Raw genomic sequence first — 17,984 nt, forward strand, 5'->3', positions numbered from 1 at the left:
GTTTTGGCTTTTTCATTTTTTTGTTTAGAAAGTGATTATCAGTTGTATTGATTTGGTCTTTCTCTGTCTTTAGAAGAGTAAAAACTAAAAAGAGGAGTGCAGAGATACAAAGTTGAGCTCCACTCAAGTTTATGATGCAATTCTCTATGTAATGTCACAGCCAATAACAGTGGAAAGACAATATTTTATGTCCCATACGGACCACCTGATGAAAGGTCCATATGGGACCTGAAATGTTGCCTTTCCACTGTTCTTGGCGGTCAAATTAAATTGCATTATGAACTTTTAAGTAGAGCTCTATAGTACTTTGTATCTCTGTCTTAGAGGAGACCTGTACTTTGAAGACATTGTTTTGTTTGTTTATTTTGTGTTGGCTGCGCAAACAGGATTTTCGTCACCTGAAACTGTTTCCCCGTACTTTGGAATTGAACTCTACAAAGATCAAAATTAATGGAATAGAACTAAACAAAGATGAAGATTATGTCTACATTAGCCCACAAGTATCATATATGAGAACCTTTCAAATTAAATCAATAGGAGAATGAAGAAGGGGTGGAGCACATTTGGAAGAAGCCAGACAATCTTACAAGGGTATTTTGCACTGTGCCTCAAAATAAAAGTGTTTAAGCAGTGTACCATGTCTTTACTCACATATGGATGTGAAGCTAAATGGATGGCAATTCAGAAGCTTCAGACAAAACAAAGTATGGAGAGATGAATTTGGGGCATTACCTCAAGAGACCTGTCTCTGTAGTCTCAAAGTCTCTACCAGTCCAGTATATCAGTAAACCAGTTGCAGTTAAGTTACCATACATAGGTTACCTTTTTGTACTTGATTGGGTATTTAAGTTATGAGCTATAACAGTTCCTTCTTCTGTCCTGTCTCTTCATTATCAAAGTTTCTTTGAATTCAGTATATAAGTCAATAAGGTGCAGTTAACAAACTTAGGTTACCTGTTGTGTGCTTGGGTATATAGCTGATCGGAGATGTACAGTACTGCCATCTGCCTTGTTCCACAGTCTATTATTCTTAATGTCACTACCAGTCCAGTATGCTGTATCATTCAGTCAAACTGTTTCAGTTGCACCCCATCTCGACCAGCACATACATGATCATATGAATTCTCATTCTATTTAGTTTCCTCCATCTAACTAGTCTTGCCCTATCTTTGTTTTACAGTACCATGTCCTGTTCTGTGACAGATTTGGAAACAGACATAAACTACATTATTATTTATTTATTATCTTTATTTCTAAGTATTTTGAACATTTCAGAAAAAACTACACAGAAAGCAATAAATAACTTCAGAATACAGCACATGACCTTAGGATTGTTCTCATAAAATTCACATTTCCCCTTATATCAAGACAAAAACAAAACAAGAACCAAAACCAAAACATTTTACAACCAAAAGACAGGGTCATGTGCACATCTCTAATATAGTGTATCTCCTGATCATATAATAATTGCCTGAAATTCTGGCCATTCTATGCCAGAATTTCTAGCAGATTTAATCAATTATCATTTCACCCCCTTACAACACAAACTTAGAAAAAATAGCAGTTCAGTATACAGTATAACAGGCCATGATACCATTACTATTTAGAAAATATTTTACCAGGTAAAAATACATGGAGAGTTACCTATCATTTTTAAGTATGTCCTGGGAACAAAGTTCACAACATTATAATTTACAGTTATAAACATGTTTAAAGTAGGAAACAGCTAAGGTTTTGAAGGAACTTAGACAGGAAGCTGCTTTGAGGCTTTCAGGTAAAAAGTTCCACAGTGGGGTGATCTATATGAAAAGGAAAAGTGACCAGATTCTTTATTAAACTTTGGGACAGCTGTATAAGGATATTTCTGGATGCAGATCTAAGAATATACAGTTAGGTCCGGAAATAATTGGACACTGATACAAGTTTTTTTTATTTTAGCTGTGTATCAAAATAAATTCAAGTTACAGTTAAATAATGGATATGCGTTTAAAGTGCAGTCTATCAGCTTTAATTTGAGGATTTTCACATCCATATTGGAGGAAGGGTTTAGGAATTACATCTCTTTAATACTGTATGTAGCCCCCTCTTTTTCAAGGGACCAAAAATAATTGGACAATTGACTCAAAAGCTGTTTCATGGACAGGTGTGGGCTATTCCTTCATTATTTCATCATCAATTAAGCAGGTAAAAAGTCTGGAGTTGATTCCAGGTGTGGCATTTGCATTTGGAAGCTGTTGCTGTGAACCCACAACATGCGGTCAAATGAGCTCTCAATGCAAGTGAAACAGGGCATCCTTAGGCTGCAAAAATAAAAGGAAATCCATCAGAGAGATAGCAGGAACATTAGGAGTGGCCAAATCAACAGTTTGGTACATTCTGAGAAAAAAAGAACGCACTGGTGAGCTCTGCAACACAAAAAGGCCTGGACGTCCACGGAAGACAACAGTGGTGGATGATCGTAGGATCCTTTCCATGGTAAAGAAAAACCCCTTCACAACATCCAGCCAAGTGAAGAACACGCTCCAGGAGGTAGGCATATAATTATCCAAGTCTACCATAAAGAGAAGACTTCACGAGAGCAAATACAGAGGATTCACCACAAGGTGCAAACCATTCATAAGCCTCAAGAATAGAAAGGCCAGATTAGACTTTGCCAAACAATATCTAAAAAAGCCAGTCCAGTTCTGGAAGAGAATTCTTTGGACAGAAGAAACTAAGATCAACCTGTACCAGAATAATGGGAAGAAAAAAGTATGGCGAAAGCTTGGAATGGCTCATGATCCGAAGCATACCACATCATCTGTCAACACGGTGGAGGCAGTGTGATGGCATGGGCATGCATTGCTTACAATGGCACTGGGTCACTATTGTTTATTGATGATGTGACAGAAGTCAGAAGCAGCCGGATGAATTCCGAAGTGTATAGGGATATATTGTCTGCTCAAATTCAGCCACATTCAGCGAAGTTGATTGGACAGCGCTTCCCTTTATAGATCGACAATGACTCAAAACATACTGCGAAATCAACCCAGGAGTTTTTTAAGGCAAAGAAGTGGAATATTCTGCAATGGCCGAGTCAATCACCTGATCTCAACCCGATCGAGCATGCATTTCACTTGCTGAAGACAAAACGTAAGGCAGAAAGACCCACGTACAAACAACAACTGAAGACAGCTGCAGTAAAGGCCTGGCAAAGCATCACAAAGGTGGAAACCCAGCGTTTGGTGATGTCCATGCATTCCAAAATTCAAGCAGTCATTGCCTGCAAAGGATTCTCGACAATGTATTAAAAATGAACATTTTATTTATGATTGTATTCATTTGTCCAATTACATTTGAGCCCCTGAAATAAGGGGACTGTGTATGAAAATCATTGCAATTCCTAAATGTTTCATACGATATTTTTGTTCAACCCCTTCAATTAAAGCTGAAAGTCTGTACTTCTATTGCATCTCGGTTGTTTCATTTCAAATCCATTGTGGTGGCGTACAGAGCCCAAATTATGAAAATTGTGTCAGTGTCCAATTATTTCCGGACTGTATTTCCGAACTGTAAGTGCTCTGTACAGAAGGGGTGAGAAGCCTACTCAGATAATTGGTTAACTTGTCCAGAAAGTATTTGAAGGTGATACAGAGAAGAAAAAAGCTGTATGGTGCTCAAACACAGACCAGTGGCTTGTATAAACATACACTATAATCCATAAATTCTTACTGTATAAACCCGTGGAGTATCACATGTAATGTATAGACCTGTGGTCAAATTATGACTACACCACTATCCACCATAAATCGAATAGCTGGATGGAGTTCCACTTCTGGATGAGTAACAACTCCCACTGGCTAGTGTCCAGACATATATGCATCGATGTGGACAAATAAAAGGGTGTACACGAGTAAAATTTACTCACATCAGTATGGTCTTCTGTGTGAAATTCCTCCACAGGTGTGTGCTTCCGTTTTTCCATGAAATCCAAACAGGTAGGCAAAGGAAAGTTGGAGCACCATTGTAAACAGTGAAAAGAAAAACTGCAAGAGAGTGTGTCCCATAAAATAAAATATTTAATGGATCAGAACATCAGCAACAAAAAAACGAGCCCACAGGCCCCCACCAACGCATTTCGAGCGATACGCTCTTTATCAAGGTGCATGCACAATAAACAATTGTTTACTAAATGAAATTTACAAACACACAAACCCTGCAAGCTCAGAGCCCATACCCACCATATCATATATATTTGTGTCAAAAGGACTAAGATTGTGACCTCATGCATATAACAAAAGACAAAAAGCCCTAGTGCTACATCCAGTATGAAGAATGATATAGTAAAATACTTACTGTATACACTGCACTGTGCATGTCAAAATCCTAGTAGCACTCCTGTTGACAAAAATATATATGATATAGTGGTTTTAAGCTCAACAAAGTATTTATTGAAAGTTGTTGCATCATTACATCATTTTTGATAACGGAATGTTCTTGATGGCTACAGGGCTGATGACCTTCCAGAATATTGCAGGATTTGACGTGTTGTAATTAAAATTGTCAGAGTAGTTGTGTGATTTTACAAGTCTAGTTTGCCTTTTGAATGTATTTCGCATGGCTCTATAATTTTCAAGATTTTCCATTTTCAAGGCATCCTTAAAGCGTTTCATCTCAATACGATTGAATGTAACCCAGGGAAGATGGGCCCCACGGTCTTTGACTTAATGTAATGGAGCATGGATATCACAGATTTTTTTGGAACTCTTAAAAATTTGTGTCTGCTATCAAATTGTTTCTGAACCATGGGAAGTTGGTAAGGTCAAAAAAAATTGTTGAAGGTTAAAATGTCAAACTGTTCTTGTGAACAGAAATTTAGATTTTAATAGTTTTATTGTACATATGCGTTACACTAATGTATTATCATTGAAATGGTCAAGCAATATACTAGAGGTTTGTATTCTGTTGGAACCGGAGGCTACGATCCAATCAATCAGTGAGTGGCTAAAGGATTTAAAATTTGGTCCAGTACAGATATAGTAAGAATTAATATCTTTGATGCCCCTGCCATGCGTGGCCGTGGCACCAAAGGATTAACACTTTAATAAGCATGCAGCTCGATTGCATCAGACACGGTCCTTTGCGTCACAAACTTTTCCTCGTACGTCCGCGGCATCGAGGACAGTACATTTTACTATATCTGTAGATTGAGAAATTAGTTTGATTACATTTAGTGATTTCAATTGTGCACATATTTTCTTGTTTTTAGGGTCAAACCATTTGAGGATGCAGTCACCAAGAATCAATAGCTAACTATTTATTTTAAAAGAAGAAATATTGACAATTGAAAATAATATTTAGCAGTCTTTAACATGATTGTCAATCTCCTAATCCTGTTAAGGTACTCTTGCTTATTCTTCTTAACCTGGTTGGTTCACCATTGGAAATAATATGTACTCCACAAGCCGCCTTTAGCACGATAGTCCATCTCCTAATCCTGTTAAGGTGCACTTGCTTCTTCTTTTCTTGCTGGCTCACCATTTTAAACAAATGAAGAAAGTTAATTTTATTTACCTTTGATCCTTGAGAATCCTTTCAGTAGAAGTAAAACACTATACAAATTAAACACATGGCATATTACCTTGTGAGGGGGGGGGACAGATGCCAACAATAACAATAGAATTAGAAAAAGGGAGATACATCTTGCCAACAACATTTTCAAAGGGTGAGCTACAGGGGATATTTAGTAACACAAATGTTGTCAATATAAAACAACACTCCTCCTCCTCTCTAAAACCGATCCTTCCTTAAGATTGAGTAACCTTGAAAATAAATATTGTTTCAGTCAGATCTACTGTATGGCTTTTTGTTTATTCAAGAAGCACCATGCACTTAGCTCATCAAGTTTGGACAGTAAGCTATGAATATTTATATGGATGATAGATAGTGCTTTTGGGAATTTAAAAGGAATATTTTCTGTGGTGTTGGTTAGTGTAAAAGTGAGGGCCTGGGTTTAATTCAATATCACCTGCCAATAATACTAACAAAAGGATTTACAAAAATGTAAATAATTGTTTGTGGGTTGCAAAGGAATGATGTTTGCAATGGCAGTACTTTATTGATGCCAGGTGGGCTGTATTTCAGATCTCACCACCAACATTTAGTAGGTAGTGCAAAGCTTTTTAATAAGACAGGGTGTATAATTATATATTACCTGAGCTCACAGAGGAATAGTTGTTTAACTGGGAAACAGTTAGATGTTTAAGTTACAGTAATGAAGAGAATTGCAGTTAGTAACATTATACTATAGGTATAAGCTATGAACATATCACTGTAGTCTTGTAAAAAGTGCTGCAGAGAAGTTTCAAGGATTTAGAATAGAAAGTGTAGCATATACTGTATGAAATTCTGGACGCCAAGACAAAACGTGTGCTGTTGTCAGGACTGCCGATGGGGGAAGAGCCAGGGTGAATATCCTGGGACCGGGGGCTTTGGGTGGACCGGCCAGCTGGTTCTGAAAGTTGGGCCCTGCCAGAGGCTAGGCCCAACTTCTGCATCCAGCTGCTGTTCCTCTGGTTGCCCCCGCTAGGCCCCGGCTCTCAGCTCTCCCCAGCTGCTATGTCTGTCTCTTCCCATGATGTCCTCTCTCTCTAGCCGGTGCGCACTGGAAGCTGGGTGCACCCGGAAGTCAGGCCAGCTTCCAGAGATAAGTGAAAATTCTATTTGAGGGGGTGGTAATGCTGGTGGGGGTGGTAATTGTATTTTGGGGGGTAATTGTGTTTGGGGGTGGGGGTGATTGTATTGGCAGGGGAGTAATTGTATTTGAGGTTGTAATTGTATTTGAGGGGGAAAATTGTATTTGCGGGGGTGTTGGTAATTGTATTTGGGGAGTGGTGGTGGTAATGGTATTGCGGGGTGGTGATATTTGTATCTGGGGTTGTGTGTACTGGTGTTTGTATCTGGGGGTGTGGCGGTGTTTGTTTTTTGGGGGGCAGTGGTGTCTGTATTTCGGGGGGAGGAGTGTGGTTTTCTACTGGGGGATTGACTTGTGTGTAGGAGGTTGTATGGGTATTGGGGAGAATTGGGTGTGTGGCCAGGGGAGGAGGGGAAAGGAGTGTGAGGAAGAGGGGACTGAGGGAGCGGGATTGAGTGTGAGGGGGTAATAGAGTGATAGCGGAAGCGGGGGAGAGTGAGAAGAGAGGGAGGGGGAAGAGTGAATGAAGGAGAAGTGAAAATGAGAGAGATAGAGGGGAGAGAGAAACACAGGTGCAAAAGGGGAGGGCCTGCATGGTGGCTGACATGGAGGGAGGGCCTAGGCAAAACTCTAGTCCTGGGCCCTGGGAAATCTGTCAGTGGCCCAGGCTGATGTCCACTTATTCAATTTCTTTTCATCTTCTGCATAACTCCATATTGTATGCCACTTGAAGTGGGAAACTTTCAGAATGGGCCTTTTTATAGGTATGCTGCTTGCCCCTGCAATATGTGACCTTATACATTTTCTTTTTATGCTTTGTGAATTTCTTATATGAAGCTTGACATTTTTTTGCCAAATTGTTTGTGAAAGAAAGGGCAAATTGAATCTCTGTTGTGAACTTCAAATATTATTTTTTTGCACATCTGAAATTCCCACCTGACCCTGGTTATCACAATCATAGTATACTACCTATAACTAACTTTTTAGCATCTTATAAATGCCATAATTCGCAAATCTCCCATATGAGTTATCACTTCTTGATCCCTAATGACTTGAATCATTGTGTGATACCAAGGTATCGGAGGTTAGTAAATCTCCTCCAATGAGTAAATATTAACTTCTAAGGTTCACAAGATCATGACTCAGTGCTTTTTTAATTTCTTTTACTTGGTTGCACCTGGAGGTTTTAGCATAAGTTGTTTTTATTTTGTAAATCATCAAAGGCGTTTTAAGTAAAAATAATATATGTTTTCTAAATTTGTCCAGTTAATTATAATGATTTGTCTATGCATGTCCACAGAAGCGAAGGAAGATAGTAATGGAGCATGATCTCTCTCTCCTCAACATATGGGTAAGAACAATACAATTGGTAATACTGGGCCTTTAATAATTAAATCTCTGAACAGTCTCTAAAAAAACAACATATCAACAGATCATGTGTTTTACATTTTCCTACTTTAAAATGTGGATTATTAATTGCTTAAACTTATTTCAATAATTACATATACTGTACTATTCATTTGTGTCTGTGACTAAATACATTTCAATGAGAAACTCAAATCAGGTGCATGATATCCGATGTAAAATTTTGAAGACTGTAATTAATGTATGTCAGGTGATTTTTCCAAATCCCCAAATAAAATCACTGGAAAATAATCTTTCCCAAGTGTTATTTCCAGATACGGACTAATGTGTTAAAATAGTGATCAATTAAAGTTATTTTCAACTTGAGCATTTTGGACAACTTATCTCACTATATCAGCGATGTGACGTTTCTTAAGTCAGGGGTGGTCAACTCTAGTCCTCAAGACCCTCCAACCGGTCAGGTTTTCAGGATATCCCATCTTAGCACAGGTGGCTCAATCAATCTTTGACTGAGCCACTGATTAAGTCACCTGTGCTGAAGCAGGGATATCCTGAAAACCTGATGTGTTGAGGGTCTTGAGGACTGGAGTTGAGCAACCCTGACTTAAGTGATACAGCAATCACGAAGTGCCACTATTTGATTGTCATTCACTGCTATTTTGTAGGCCTTTGGGAACCCTCTAGTGGTTTTTCAAAGGCCTTCAGGATAAATCAGAGCTCTGTGGTAATGTATTCCCGTAAAACAGTATTGATTTTACATTGTTTATATGTGTATATTTTAAATCTCGGTTGACATGGTCAGTGCTTTATCAGAATAAATTTAGTCCCTTTCAGCTCCTTTCCAAAATGTCCCCAGTACACGTTAACATTAAAGATTAGTTTAAGATCAAAAGTACAATAATAATTAGAATATAAATATGACTAAACCTTTGTATTGAACTTACAGTAGTTCTATTAACAAACTGTACCGCTGCCCTGCAGCACTTTCCACGTATTAAGTGCTCAATAGCTTATATTGCATGTAAGTAAATGTGCTCAGTTGCCATATGGTAAACGACTTTGGAAATTAGTTGGAGGTTAATTCTCTGCTTCATTGGTCCCCAAAAGTAGCCAAACTGTAATTGACTTTAATTGCATTCACAAAGTACTTTGCCCTACCGAATAATGAAGGGGCACTACTACATAAGCCTTGAGTACTGCAATTATTCAAGGTATCAATGAAAATAATTAACATATGTAATGTTTATATTATTTCAATGTGTTACTATTTCTAATTCATACAGTATATTGGTTTTCCATAATACCTTGCTCGTTTTCCCCTCTGCAGAAAGTTCAGTTTGTTTGACTATTTAACAGTTGTATTTAATTTCTTGGAACAGCAGTGGTGATTAAAATGTAGCTGTAAAGTAATTTATTGCATACTCCCAAGGGTTTGCGGTACCAATGCCTGTATTAAATAACAATAAAGCAGAGACCAAATGACTTTAAAGAGATAAAGAATCTGCCATGCATTTTTTTTTTAAGTTTACATATGCCTCCATTCTATATTTTCTAAACACCCTATTTAATAAACTTGTACACATCAAGAAATTATATATATTTTTACTGCAGAATAAATTATTGGGCATATTATCTGTTTTATGTTGTCGAATATACAGTACAGCAAGATCTTGACCCTTAATGAGGGAATTTTTTTCTTAAATTGCAAGCATTAAATATAAGCTCTGAAATCAATTATACAAATAGATTAAGTGCTTGTGTAAATAATTACTTCAGAAATTAATCAAAAAATAATAATTATCGCTATGAAGCTTTCATGTGGTCTTTTACTGATTGCCTATGTTAAATTAAGAAATGCTCTATTACCAAAGCTATATACACACATTATATATTCTAGGAAACTCATACAATGAAATTTGTAATAGCCATTATTTACGTTACGATATGCATATAAATGAGCTGCTGTAGATATAGTTACTATCCAAATCTGAATGCAAATAGAGTTCTAGGTAGCAGAGATTATGAATTCTCCACTCACTGGTTGTAAACAGTTTATATTCCAGATTCTAGAGGTGGCAATTTAAGAGAAAAACTACCCTAATTGTATGTTGACATGGTGTAACCTAATGATAATAGAAGCTAAATGTGTCTCTTGGATAAAGTTCCCACATTAATATTTTATATAGGGCTTATGTAGAGGTGCAGAGAGAGTGTATTTATATATAAATATAATATGGAGCTCGTATGGATGTGACTGTGTATCAAAGTCTAAAAGGATATTTCCTATTGTGTAACTACCTTAGAAACTATAATACAAGTGAATTATTTTACAAACGATATAGGTGTCAGCTGGACTGATCATGATTGATCACAGTTAGTGAACAGAAGTGCTAGTTACCACAGTCAGCCAAAACGCAAACAAAAAATATAATTTAAAGTGCAGATATAAATTTATATAGAGTATAAAAGTCCACTCCTGGTTTGCAGCATCTCAAAAACACAAATCTACAGAAAAGACGACAAGAGAGCGCACAACCACTCATAGTATAGTAATTGAATGAAATGTTTTGGTAATAAAAAGATAAGTATTGCACGTACAATAAATATATTTTAAAAGCGCACATGACAAAAGCACTCAGCCTGTCAGCTCCAGGATCCACCTATATGTGTCTTGCATTTGGATCAGCTGCTCAGTGTGGGGTATCCAGCATTACAACCCACCAAAGAGTTTCTTTTGTAGTACGAAGTCTAAGGGGTATCTGCTGAATAGCAAAACACTTGGTGCTAGCACACCTGGGTGACGTCAGGTCTACCCTGTGAATAGCCTTACATTTCAGGCTCACTGGATAAACAGGTCCTCAGATAATGTCTATTGGTACTAAATGATCCTAGGTTGTTCGCTGTCACAGATTCCATGCAGATTGAAGTGCTCGAGTTAAGGCATCTTTACATTGGTTAAAGGCACCCTCTTTCTTTTCCACTACTCCTGGGATGAGTCTGCTAGTCGCCTTAGACTGCAGCATATCTCTGTTCCCTTCTAACGCAGGCTTTCCTGATCTTTAAGGGTCATCCTTAATTCCTTCTGTAACTTTCACTATAAATGGAGAACCTCCTTTCTTCTTTTTCTTTACCTTGAGAAGCGCTGAAGAATCAGTGGTACTGTGTTCCCATTTATTGCTCAAGACTGTTTTCAAAGTGGGAGCCATTGATTCAGACATAGGGAAACCAACCTCCCCAAGACAATCTGTAAAGAGGAAATGTGTCTTTAAAGCAGAAGCATTGGAATTAACAACAGAAATATCAGGCACAACAGGGAGATAAAAGATAGGAGAGCTGGCCTTTAGATTTGAAACCTACTGTAGCATCAGTCATTGAAATATCATAAATTGAAGGGTAAACCATAGACAGAGAAAATTGCTGTTACATCTGAAACTTTAGAATCAGCTATAAAAATAATACAGATTGCAGGGAAATCACAGCGTACAACAAAAACAAAAGACAATGGGAGTAATCTTGTTTTTTTAAATGGATACCTGTGAAAACAGCAATATATAGCAAGCAGTGCAGAGTAACCAAAGAAAATCAAGTTTGTCTTTGACGTAGAAGTCTGAAAGTCTGCAGTGAAAGGCAAGCTGGTCTTTGAAGAGGGAATATGACAATCAGCTGGGGTTAAACCAGACACTGCAAAAACCTCAAAGAAATGTTCACTGGTCTCTGCAGCAACAGTTCTAGCCTCAGTAGAAAAGTTTTGGGATGCAATAAGGCTTCCCTATCTGTACAGGGCGTGCAGTGGACGGTTTGCTTTTGGAAACTGAAAAGAAAAAACCTTTTCTACTGGAATTCCAACAAAAAGATAATGGAAACGCTTCGTAGAGACAAAAATCAGGATACAATATAACAACCCTGCAGAAAAACTTGAAGCAAGCACTTTTAGGAATCCACAATTTCCAAACACCAAGAAAGTACTTATCTTCCCCCAACCAAGCGGGAGGGTTCTCCTGAAGCAGGCAGGTGATTAATTTGTTCCAGAGAGGTCTAGAAGTGGCTTTTGTTTTCTTTTATGTACTCCAGGTGAAGGTAGGATCTCGATGGCCAAAACAGATGGGGGAAGACACGGCTAGTCTGGGGTCACAGGCAAGGGTCCAGGGCAGGTAGCAGGAATTGTAGTTGGGGTCACAAGCAGGGGTCCAGGGCAGGCAGCAGGTATCATAATCTGGGTCACAGGCAGAGGTTGGCAGCAACAGGACTGGAAAAAGGAACAGGACTGGGACCTGGAGAGCAGGACAAATTGGGACAAGCCAGTTGTAGACAAGGACCTTTAATACTGTATGTAGTAGTACTAATACAGAACAGATCATATCAGGCAGAGGGAGTCAGGCACATAAAACGTGTATACCAAACATGCGCTTAGATCAAATATAGTTCTAATAGAACGCACCCCGTGATAGGTGTAAGTGATACAAAAAATATAGTGACAAATAAATAAATCGATAATACTTCGCTACTCAAACCCTTAAAGGATTGGATTCTCTCAATCCCACACAAGTCGTAGTCCAGGAGTAATGGGGAGTGCAGATGTATGTGTAACATAGCCTACTGGCAGTTACTTCCTTTCCTGGGCCTTTCCTCTGTCAGTCTTGTTAGTGCAGGCAGTAGAAAGGTTAATTCCTTTATTAGAGCAAGAGTAGAGGTGACTGGCGCATCCAATATAGAACAGTCCCATAGGTGCTTATATAAAACCGCCTGGACCTCTGTACTGAGGTTGTGTGTAATTAGAATTCCCTAATAGGGAGAGGGAACTAGTACATAGTGTGCAATAACACATATGTTAGTACATAAGTTGTCCCATAGGCTATAGGTATAGAATAATAAGCATAAACCCACAGGGGTTACTCACTGTTCAGCTTCAGTTATCCTTCAGTCTGGTCCAATTGCAGTAGCTTCATAAAGCAGCATGCAAATCCACCAGCAAGGTAATAGAGCAAGGAAAAAGGCAAAAAAGGCAGCGCACTGCCAAAAACCAGGAGGAGGCTCACAAGTACTTTAAAAGGGTTTATTCCATAAGAGGATCAAACATATCCCCAGAGAACAGCAAAGAAACACCACTCCAACGAGTTTCAGGCTGTGTGCCCTTTCTCAAGGTGTATTACAAACATATGAATAACCTGCATCTAAATACAGGATTCAATCGCGCCATTTTAGTGATGTCACGAGTCACCAGCCAATCCGTATCTAGCTCCTTCGTGCACTGACTCTGATTGGTCACAATGCTTTGTGTCAATTTTTAAACTTTATTGAGACTGAGCTCCTATCTAAATGTCTCTGGTGTGCAGACAGTAAGCTTCACTCTCCTCTGATAGGCCACATGGGGGAGCAGCATGCTCAAACAGCTTGAGCCAAGTATGAACAATAGTAACTTTATCAGTAGGCTCTGACTCGAACATTGACACTCCTATATGCTGAGAACCATGACGTCAGCAAAACGGACTTCTAATAGACATAAACATGAATATGTCATAAAAATAAAGACATATGTACATAATATTTAATATAAAAAACATGTGAATAATTAATAAACATATAAGCCCATTACTAAACACTACACTTTATGAGCTTATGTGAACACAAACTAACATATGTTTAACTATACCCAAACTACACAAATATTCATACTCCCTTATCAAAACCAAAATAAAATAACTAATTCTAAATGTAACTTTACTACATTAAAAATAACCTTATGCAAAAGGAAGAAAAAACAAATATTACTCCAGTTTAATTATATAAAAAGTAAAAAAAATGCTTTAATGGTTAACCTCAGGCTGTCCCTGCAATGTTTGATACCATGACCATTAAGTTCCCATTTCTGGATTGGTACTGAAAAGTTCAAATTTATTCTCTATTTAAAAACAAGTATCCCATATTTCCAGATGGTATTTTACCGCATCAAATATGTTTGTAAATATTAAAACTTCTGGTCATGGCAAACAACATAAAAGACAGTCTAATCAAGAGTTGAGAGTTGTTATACACAGCTCGGGAACCACAAGGCACTCTACAGACGTAATATTGAATGGAAAGAAGACTTATATTATCAGGATAAAGATTTATTACGTTGCCCACTGATATTCTTAAACTGTAACATAAAGCACAAATGAGGGTCTGCATAGCCTCAAACTCTAGTATTAATCATCATTACAGAAGATGTAAATATAAAATCCACAATTCCTATATCTATACACGAGATGACATGAAAGTGACCCAAACTGATAACCTGGTAAAACACAAAAACAGAGCGCACAACGTTCATAGTGCATTAAAAGAAATATTATTCCAATCAAACAGTACAGGTAAGTATTATGCGTACATCAAGGGAGAAAAAAAACAGCATGTCAGGGGTTAGTGTTACCCATGCGCCAACCGGATCTCCAAACAGGTTATCGTCTGTTGTTTTGAGCAGCTTCCAGCCTCTGGGTCTTTCGGTCCAAAAGCGAAGTCAGTGGATCCTTAGTGGTCCTGCTGTGGGGATGGCAATCCCAGCAGACTCGTTGTTAACGAGGATGTTAACCGCTGTTTGGGGTAGTCTCTCACGATGGCTTGGTGCACACTCGCAGCCCTCCGATACTCCACTTCCGGGTCTCTGACGTCACTCAGTGGCGACACCGTAGGTCGCATCGCGGTTTCCTCACCAGTTGAGGAGAATAGACCAGCAATGGTAGGATGAAGTATTCAAACTGAATAGCGCATAAAAGTCCTTTCCGAATAGCGCATAAAAGTCCTTTCCAATGCGTTTCGAAACCAAAGGTTTCTTCATCAGGGGGTAATAAGTAATAATTTCATAAGGCATTGAAATACCCCACGCTCAAACCCGATTGGTCCACGGCTCAGGTCCTCCAGCCAATACAGTGAGAGCGGGGAGGAGTCAATGACCCCATGACCAAACTCATTGTATCAGTTCAGGCAACAATGACAACAAGCAAACTTTATTTAAACAAAAACATTGAAATAAAAAACTTTAACTTTAAAATATGTTTATGCAAAATGACACTTGAATGGAAAAGAAAAGGAAGTTAAAAACATAAAGTATCAAACACAGAACAAGCTAATTAGATAAACACTTTTAAATCAAAATACATAAAAAAAATATATATATATATATATATAAAGGAAATTTTGATTCTTGAAAAAGAGGCACAAAAATGTGGCTCATGCAAAATATGTAACCTGATCATACCGTCAAAAACATTTACAAGTACTGTCACTAAAGAGATTTTTCATATACAGAGTTTTATCAATTGCAAATCCTCATATGTTATCTACCTCTTGACCTGCCTGCGGCTGTGGCAAACAGTACGTGGGAAGGACTATGAGATTCCTTATGATACGTGTAATGGAAAACGTTAGACTTATTAACAAAAAGGATCTCGTTCACCCGGTACCACTACATTGTACCCACTGCCCTAGGGGAGAGAGTAGATATCTTAAAGTTTGTGAAATTGAATATGTCCCTATCCATGCTAGAGGAGGGAATCGCATCAGGAGGCTGGATCAGAGGGAAGCCTACTGGATCTTCATGTTGAAAACCCTGGTCCCATGTGGTCTTAATACCGATTGGGACCTGGGACATTTTCTTTGATCCAGTGGCCATCCCTCTGCTCCGTCCTATTATCAGGTTACCAGGTTATCAGTTTGGGTCACTTTCATGTCATCTCGTGAATAGATATAGGAATTGTGGATTTTATATGTACATCTTCTGTAATGATGATTAATACTAGAGATTGAGGCTGTGCAGACCCTCATTTGTGCTTTATGTTACAGTTTAAGAATATCAGTGGACAACGTAATAGTTCTTTATCCTGATAATATAAGTCTTCTTTCCATTCAATATTACGTCTGTAGAGTGCCTTGTAGATCCCGAGCTGTGTATAACAACTCTTGATTAGACTGTCTTTTATGTTGTTTGCCATGACCAGAAGTTGTAATATTTACAAACATATTTGATGCGGTAAAATGCCATCTGGAAGTATGGGATATTTGTTTTTAAATAGAGAATAAAATTGAACTTTTCAGTACCAATCCAGAAATGGGAACTTAATGGTCATGGTATCAAACATTGCAGGGACAGCCTGAGGTTAACCATTAATGTATTTTTTACTTTTTATATAATAAAACTGGAGTAATATTTGTTTTTTCTTCCTTTTGCATAAAGGTTATTTTTAATGTAGTAAAGTTACATTTAGAATTAGTAATTGTATTTTGGTTTTGATAAGGGAGTATGAATATATATATTTGTGTAGTTTGGGTATAGTTAAACATATGTTAGTTTGTGTTCACATAAGCTCATAAAGTGTAGTGTTAAGTAATGGGCTTATGTGTTTATTAATTATTCACATGTTTTTTATATTAAATATTATGTATATATGTCTTTATTTTTATGACATATTCATGTTTATGTCTATTAGAAGTCCGTTTTGCTGACATCATGATTCTCAGCATATAGGAGTGTCAATGTTCGAGTCAGAGCCTACTGATAAAGTTACTATTGTTCATACTTGGCTCAAGCTGTTTGAGCATGCTGCTCCCCCATGTGGCCTATCAGAGGAGAGTGAAGCTTACTGTCTGCACACCAGAGACATTTAGATAGGAGCTCAGTCTCAATAAAGTTTAAAAATTGACACAAAGCATTGTGACCAATCAGAGTCAGTGCACGAAGGAGCTAGATACGGATTGGCTGGTGACTCGTGACATCACTAAAATGGCGCGATTGAATCCTGTATTTAGATGCAGGTTATTCATATGTTCGTAATACACCTTGAGAAAGGGCACACGGCCTGAAATGCGTTGGTGTGGTGTTTTTTTGTTGTTCTCTGGGGATATGTTTGATCCTCTTATGGAATAGACCCTTTTAAAGTACTTGTGAGCCTCCTCCTGGTTTTTGGCAGTGCGCTGCCTTTTTTGCCTTTTTCCTAATCCCCTTATTAGGCCTGTGTGTGTGTATTCCAGCCTTGAATAATGTATCAGTATTCAAGGGCAGGCCTAGCAGCTCTGAAGATGTCAATCTGAGGATGTGGATATTGGTTGGAACGCCCCCTGATGTGTGTGGGCCAATCTGTATCCGGCTCTGGCTTGCTATGAGTCAGGGTCAGAGACACTCCCCTAGGATGTTCAAATTAGAGACTCTTCCCAAATTGGCAGTTAGTTGAGAAAGAGTCTGAGAGAAGTCAGTTAGATAAAGAACTGTCTCTTCCTCCCAGTCAAGCCAGGAGTGGGAGGGGAGGGAACCATGTGGCCTATATCAGGGATCTGATGTAGAGGGATTAGAGAGAGAAGCAAATGATGATAAGAACATTTGAACTGTCTATTCTCTGTCCTGGAGCTGACTGCTGAATAAATAATGAAAAGACATGCTGAGAGTGAGTTACTGGCTCTGGTTTGAAGGAGTGTCAGTGGGGGTCCATCCCCTGAAGATCCATAGGGGATCCTTGCTGGCTGGAGGCACTGCACCATCAAAAGAGAGATCAAGGTAATCTGTTCCCCCCTGTTCCCTGTCCTGGCTCTCCCCACACCACCACGGAGCCCTCAGCCCTCCTGTTGCCAGCAGGTCACAGCACCAAGACCACATTAAAGTAGCCAAGAAAGAGTGTACCCCCATCTCACTTGGGGGGGGGGGGATGATAAAATGGTTACATATGTAAAAGAAAACACATACAAAATATAGTGCAATATGTTAACACAATAATTATAGTGTGAGTTTTTAGTTCTATGCAGTGGGTACTCACAGATTCCCAAATCTTTAAAAGCGTGTCCCAATAAACATTGGCAAAATGCTGTCTGTGTGTCTTCTATATCTGAATGCGATGCACCTCTGGAGTCAGGTAACCTTCCCTGGTTAAATGAACACCACATAGTGTATACTGCTAAAATAATTTATCTCTCATGCAAAAGT

The sequence above is a fragment of the Ascaphus truei genome, chromosome 5, assembly GCF_040206685.1.
Source record: "Ascaphus truei isolate aAscTru1 chromosome 5, aAscTru1.hap1, whole genome shotgun sequence".
NCBI lineage: Eukaryota > Metazoa > Chordata > Amphibia > Anura > Ascaphidae > Ascaphus > Ascaphus truei.